At 38.4% G+C, this 7,708-nt stretch overlaps 1 protein-coding gene across 2 annotated transcripts in view; it reads left to right on the top strand.

Moving 5' to 3' along the window:
• Nucleotides 1-7,708, top strand: part of LOC122085025 (transformation/transcription domain-associated protein-like) — a 104,720-nt gene that overhangs the window by 64,582 nt on the left and 32,430 nt on the right. The gene's annotated exons all lie outside the window — the stretch shown is intronic.

The raw sequence follows: 7,708 nt of genomic DNA, 5'->3' as shown, positions 1-7,708 counted from the left end.
AAAAAAAAAAAAAAAAAAAAAAAGTGGGGTATATTATTGTCTATAAAAAAATAAGATTCTAGTTGCAGAAAATTGCTGAGATAGATTTATTTGTAATGGCAGTGATTGTAGAATAGGAATGAAGAACCAGCAATCAACAGTAGCATAAGAACAATAGCATAGGAGGATCCACCTAGGCCTCACACTGTAGGGTGTCAATTGGATCAGACACCAGTCCCTTTTCCCTTGATCACGCACAAGGCCTTGATCAAACACAAGGAGCTTCAATGGAGAAGACTCGTGGCAGCAGCAGCAGTTTGTTGTTTCTTAATTGTGGGCTAAGGAATAGCCCAAGGTTAGTTTTTATTAATAATAAAAGCTAACAGACTCAAAGTCCTAACATGCCTATGACTTTGAGTTTGGCTAGGAAATTATAAGGTTTGAATTGGAATAGAAAACACCATAACCGATTCCCTTGTCTAGCCTGGGAAATATCTAACAAAACAAATAACTAATAAAAAAAAAACATTCACTTAAATTGAACCAACATTCGACCAACATGGACGATGGTTCAATTGAAATTAAAACATAACAAAGACATGGCATAAAAATCAAGTATAAGAAACTAAGGCCTAATAATATCAATCCTGTATGCAGCCTTAAATCCCATCGTTTAGGCCCATTAAAGTTGCCTATTACATTGAAAACTCCATGGACCAAAGGTTATGGTTTAAGGTCTTGGTTTCAGTCAGGCCCAAAACCGAGATATCTCGAGATCTTGGCAAAACCTTGCATTTTTTCCAGCAGGTTTCGGGGTTGGGTGTCGGTGCCCGTATGGCCAAGTTAGGTTTTGAAACTTATCATCCAACCTATTTTAGGCCTCTTAAACATAAGGGAAAGATTAGATTAAAAAAAAAAAACCCAAAATGGTACTGACTTCGGACCCTAGGTTGGTAGTCTATGCTGTATACAATCTCTACCCTAGGCTATTTCACACAATATTTAATACTACTAGAACACATAATTCAAGTAAAACAACTTAAATAAGCATTAGGAATTGACAGACATCAAATTCTATATCTTTTAATAAATTAGGCATTGTATATGGTTGAATCACACAAATTAGATTTACCTAGAGTCATATATATTAGAGTAAACAATAGTACAATACAAGTGGATGACTCACCTTATGTACATCCTAGAGTCCTAGACCTCCTAATATTGAAACGAGGGTCGCGTCGGATCATAACCACTATATTATTGTTGATGGTGAATCAAGTTTTCCTTCGATTGAATCACAAAAGCTGGGTACAAGTATGTTGTTGTTGAGCAACAAGTCCTCATGGTCCAAGCTTCTTAGGTAAGATTTGACTACAAAAAGAGCAAATTGGAGATGGGGGTGGCTTTCTTCACAAACAAGCGAAACTAGTTGAGTTAACTAAGACTGGGTTGAAACTAGTCGAGATAACCAAGATTTCACCGTGGTACTGAAATCTTGGTTGACATATTGTATTATTTGCATATCGTATGTCGTTTCGTCTCGAGATTTCTCGAAACCAAGAAAATACTGAGATCTTGTACTATGCCAAAGGTCCAGCATGTATACAACCCAACCCTAGACTTATTCCTAGGCAAACAAGCCCCTTTTGGTGATGTATTTGCATCAAATCTCCCGAGCGGGAAAAAATTTGACCTCAACTTTTGTAATGACGAGTAGTAACATGTGAGTTGCAACATGCCCCCTTCTTCGATCTAGGTTTCTTCTCCTAATCTGTTATTGCTCAGTTTGGTTCCTTCCAGTCCTTTTCTCTCATTCTTCCTTCTGGTTCTTGTTGTTCTTCAAATTCTGTCTTTATTTCTGTTCTGTTTTTCCTTTTCTCTGTTAAACGACATTGCTGGTCTGACTCTGAGAAGAGTTTGCTCACTTGCTGCAACTCCATTAATACAAATCAGATTGAGCTAATATTGTGGGTATTAGTTCCCCACCTTGAGACCCAATACCCAGGTTCTTGTCTCCAAAATTGTTCTTCTCCGTCTAGTAGTTCCCCACCTTATGGTGACCCAATACCTAGGTTCTCCGTCTTCGAGTCAGCGACCTCCATTTGAAATTTCAGGACGTTGGGCTTCGATTAGTAGAGTTCTTTCATCTTTAACCGGGCATACTCACCACTGGTTTGTTCTTATGGGTAAAGAAGGTCTCCTCTTGGTTGCTACTAAAAGCATATCTGTTTGGTCTTGCATTCGCCGATGATCTGATGATTTTCTCTGGATCCAACTCCCCCTCTATTAAAGCCATCAAGTCCCCTCTCTGCCTCTTTGAATCCCTTTTTGACCTTCGCATCAACCTTCTCAAATCCAAGCTTTTTTATACTGGGATATTTGATGCTTCCATAGCCCCTTGCCACCTCCATCTAACTTGCTCTACTCTTGGCTCTCTCTTGGTCAAATATCTTGGCCTTCCTCTCATTATCGCTTTGCTATCTGCCCATCACTACACCCCCATACTGGATCTCATTAAAAATAGATTCCAGCTTTGGAAGGGCAAGCTCCTAACTTATGTGAGCCCCTTGTGCTTGTCAGATCTATATTCCAATCTTGCTATCTCTATTGGTCAGGTCTCATCGTGTTTCCCCCAGCCACCATCAAGGTTGCAAAATCTCTCCTCTTCACCTTCCTTTGGAAAGGGGTGGACATCGCCAAATTCCTCCACCCTCTTAGTTGGTCCTCTGTTTTCCTACCTAAAGCTGAAGGGGGTCTCTTGGGTTTATCCACTCTCCTCCACAGGGATTCTCTTTAGACGGTCTCCACCTCTATTGATTCTTCTTGGGTTTGGCAAAAGATTCTTCTCACCAGACACATTACACTTGGTGCCATCAACTCATCCATTGGGGACCACTCCTCCACTTCCCTTGGGCTTAATCATTGGCATCCTTCTGGTGTCCTTTCCCTGGTCAGTGCCAGAACCATCTACTCCTTCGATATCTCTGGAGATGGCCCTATTGCCTCCATCATCTCCAATGGTGTCTGGTGCGTCCTCCCCTCTCTCTGATCTCTGATCGGATATTCCCCCTTCACCCTAGACACTGTGGCAAGGAAGATAAATTCTCTTGGTCCTCTCGTCCTCTGGCTTCTTTAGTTCCTCCTCTGCCTGGGATTTGACCAGAGCTAGAGGTCCCTTAGTCCTACGGAGGAAAATTGTTGGTTCAAAGGTTATATCCCTCGCCACTCCTTCATTGCTGAGCTTGCTCTCTCCAACTATCTCCCACTTAGTATTTCTTAATCTATAGGCACATTTAGGTCTAGGCTGCCTGTTGCCTCTATTGGAATTGTATTGAAGATGCCGATCACCTCTTCTTTTTTAGTATTTTTGCTTCCTTTGTTTGGAAGCGTGTCCTCCGTAGTGTTGGCCCTCTAGGAGGCATGTTCTCCCCCTTCGGAGAGGGTGGATTTGGGTTCACATGACGTTTGTAGGTAGCTCTAGATGTGACACCGCCAGTAAGCTTGTTTTTTGTGTGGCCATTAATCACATTTGAATGGAAGAAACATAGTTTTTAAGGCACTGCTAAGGCGTCGCCTTACCAAAGCCTTGGTGCTGATGCGGTCCAGAGATGGTAAGGCAGTGCTCCGCCTTACGTGAAGTAGCGCCTTATGGGTTTTTTTTTTTTTTTTTTTTTAAACATATTTTAAAATTACTTGATGGAGATTCCAAATATAGATTTTTTATTGATAGGTGTATGGTTTTGTTAATACTTGAGATGTATGGGATTGGCTTTACTTCACCAAAAATAATCAAAACAAACAAAACAAAAATACGATTCGCAAATAAGGTTTGGATTTTGTCAAGGGTTTTAAGAAAGGGCTTTGAGAAGCAATCAAGGAACAAGGAAGAACCACTGATCCAAGTGACCATTTTGCTCTGGCAACGGTGAGCTTCATTCTTCTTTGACAGGAGTAGAAATATAGTGGATGACCTTAGGGCTTAGGCACTCATTTTGGCATCATAGAGGTAAGTATAATAAATACTTGTATTTTTTATGTCTTCTTTTCTTTATATTTATAATTTTGTTTCATAATTATGTATTTATATTATATGTTAATATGTTATGATGATTGATGAAGATGAACTTAGTTTATTCACTTTATTGATTTGTTTTCTTGATGAATATCTTACATTGGTATGAATTTGAACCTTTAATACTTATTTAACATATGACTAATAGGATTAAACTAGGATTTGAGCCAAATAGATTGGTTTTATAAAAAAAATTATACAAGAACGCTTTAATCGATAAGGCGACGCTTTATGCCCGCTTTATCGCTGAGGCGCTCTAAAAGACCCTCAAACGCCTCCGTCGCCTTACCGCCTTAAAAACTATGGGAAGAAAATCTTTGTAGATGAAGATCCAACTCTAGATTCTTCAATATGATTTAGAATGCCATCATTTTTTATGTTAGTTCTCAGCTTGCTATGCCTCCCAAGTGCTCTGTAAGGGATTCCCCAAGGAACATGTTCATTGTTGTCTCTTGGGGTTTGCCCCCTCCATTTTTCTCTCCTCCCCTACTTGATTGTTGTGGCTGTGTAGCTTTTTGGTTTCTTCTCCTAGCCTCCCCCTTCTCTCTCTCTCTCTCTCTCTCTCTATATATATATATAGCTTCTCCCCATTTTCCCTCGGGGTTCCTTGCATATTTTTCCTTCTTCATTGATAATGAATTATTTATTCACCCAAAACAAGTATATCTTATGTTATTTACTCAAAATCCCGTCCTCTTCAAAGCTCCTTTTGTTTTGTCCCTTTTTTTTTTATTCTAAATTCTTCCTTTCCTCCTAATTTTATCAAACCTTTTGCATTCCCTAACGTCTTGCCATCTAATTTTCGATATACTTCCTCAGATCATGCATCTCCTTTGCCATGTCACGCGGATAACTAGTTATTGCAACTATACCATGGGCACACCCTCACAAAAGACTCTACCTCTTGTTCCTCATTGGAAGCGTCATAAATGCCTAATATAGAAAACTCGGTGTCTACTATTTTCTCACCCCTAATATGGTTACGCAGCTCACAACAAGAAAGAATGATGAAGCTCTTGATCTTGTGGGGGTAAGGAGGCATAGACCTTAATATTATTCAATCGAATTCCTTAAAGATGAGTGTCTATGATTCAACAATTCCTTTGGGGTTTTAGCTTGTCTTCCCCCTCCCCTGTAATCACGCAAGTGATACCTCTCTCTCTCTCTCTCTCTCTCTCTTAAAATGTGTCAAATGACCTCACAAAGTCAGGTCAGAGTCTACAACGTAGTACCTTCCTATAATATTGAAAATTGAAAAAAAATAATAAACTGCTTGAATTGGAATGCTAAGGTTTAAGATTTAAAATTATCTACCTAAAAGGGGTGGGGTGGGGTGGGGTGGGGTGGGGTGGGGGGGAGCTTGACATTGGGAGGGGAGGGAGGAAACCTCAGCCGCTCATTTCGAATTGCTTCACCAAAAACAAAACAATTATAGGCACTTCCCTCCCAACCCGCATAGACATATGTGAATTTCATGTCAAAGGCATATGCTTACATCACATTTTGCGTGGTTATTCTTTTCCTACCTCTATGAGGGATTTGTTTTCCCTTAGGTACGATGACATACCATCAATGACACCAATGCAACCCTCCAAATATTAAAAAAAAAAAGAAAAAAAAAAAAAAAAAAAAAAAAAGATTAATAAGTTATAGTCATGTTCAATAATCCACGTTCACATTGTAGACAAAAGTGAAAGTAGAAATACAATTTCTCTGCATTACCTTAAAGTATGGGTAGCGGAATGTGTTCAATCTTATACCTGTTAGGACTTTGTTGAATGAAGGTGGTTTGATAATTTCCTTCCCTAGCTTAAAAAAATACTTGCAACTCCATTATGAGGATTTTACTCATAGTTTCACCAGAATGCATAGTTAAAATATCGTTTTTTGGATTTGGCGAGTTGAGGCCATAGGTGATATTGGAAATTGACAATATCTCACTCAAGGATTAAAGTATCGGTTGGCTAAATATAAGATACGTATTAGAGGGTATCTTATCGGTATCGGTTGTCTAAATTTAAGATATGTATTGGAGGGCATCGTATCGGTATTAGAGATACTTTAAACCATGAGTTTTTCACTCGAAATCTTGGCGAGACACCGAGATTTCGGTTCATTCCTCGGTTTCATTTCGACTTGACCAAGTAGCATGATGTTTTAAATCCCATTTCAATGATATTTCTCGCCTATCTTGCCTGCTATGAAGGAAAACCCCACAAGACTTTGTGTTTTGGTGCTTCTTCTCAAATCTTACCTCTACAATGGAGATTATCAACTTCAACACTTGGAGATTGAAGATCGACACTTAATTTTTTATGCTTATTTAAAGTTGTTTTACACTTTTTTTGAATTATATGTTCTAAAAGTGCTAGATATTGTTTGGAATAGCCTAAGATAGACCTACGCCATAGACTACCAACCTAGGGTCCATAGTCGAAATACCATTTTAGGTTTGATTTAAAAAAACAAAAATCTAATTTTCCATTATGTTTAAAAGGCCTAAAATAGGCTAGATGACAAGTTTTATGGGATAACTTGGCCATATGGCGACCGAAACCCATTCTCAAGTTTTCCCGAATTATCCTGTAAAAAAATGCATGGTTTCGTCGAGATCTCAAATTTTGGCCTGGGCGAAACCGAGGCCTTGACCTTGCCAGAATGTTGGAATCTTTCAGACTTTTCTATGGCCACCTTTTGCTTAAATTATCTGGAGGAATATGGCCATCTGTTCGTCTACTGTAATGTAACGACTGTCTTTTAAACATCCACGAGTTTTCATTAGGTTGCATAAATTTTGGAAAACATGTCGTTCTAGCCTAAACTCATTATAACATATACCTAATGGCCACTCATAATCTCAGCTACCCATTCTGCACCTGTGAATATTCTGTCCCTACATGGCTCTCTGTAAATTGTAATTTATAGTTTCTGTAAAGTGTTGGACTACCATCTCCATCGAATTCCAGTGACCCTCTTCCTCCTCACTAGATGAGTTATATCATCAGGATTAAAGTGTTCATTTGACATCACTACTGCATACCCAATAAAATTATGTTTCAAAACCACCTTTTTTTCTGATGTTGAACACATATATTGAATCAATAGATAAAGTTCTTCTTCAGTTTTTGTCCACTTTGCCAACTCTGCTTCATTGGTTGAAGTAGTGGTCATTTTATCTATTCTAATATGCACGTAATAGAATACCATTTATCATTACACTTGCACAAAAGATTAAAAGAAATTTATGTGAATTAACATTTGGACATGTTCTAAAACCAATAAATTTTTATTTATCATTCATTTTATCAGATTGCCTACATCATACATCACATCTTGTGTTTTCATCCTTCAAAGGAAGAAATGGGAAACTCAGCAATAGAAATCAAGAATTCAGAACTGAGAGCAAATCCATGAACTTCAGAGCGTGATGAACAAAACTGCACCCAATTACAAAAGTATTCCAACAGCAGATTATACTGAACCATGTGATACAGAATTAATGAGTGAATGACTATTCTATCCCAATAACAACAAACAAACAGAAACCATTTTATGAAGGAGGTTAGTTAAATACTGGGAAAGTTTTTAATGGATCTTTTGTATTTGAAGAATGTCAGTTTCAGAAGGTATCTCTGAAATAGATGGCGATTGATTGGG

The sequence above is a fragment of the Macadamia integrifolia genome, chromosome 7 (genome assembly GCF_013358625.1).
Source record: "Macadamia integrifolia cultivar HAES 741 chromosome 7, SCU_Mint_v3, whole genome shotgun sequence".
Lineage (NCBI taxonomy): Eukaryota > Viridiplantae > Streptophyta > Magnoliopsida > Proteales > Proteaceae > Macadamia > Macadamia integrifolia.
The sequence above is the reverse complement of the archived record's forward strand: the minus strand, read 5'-3'. Positions and strand labels throughout refer to the sequence as shown.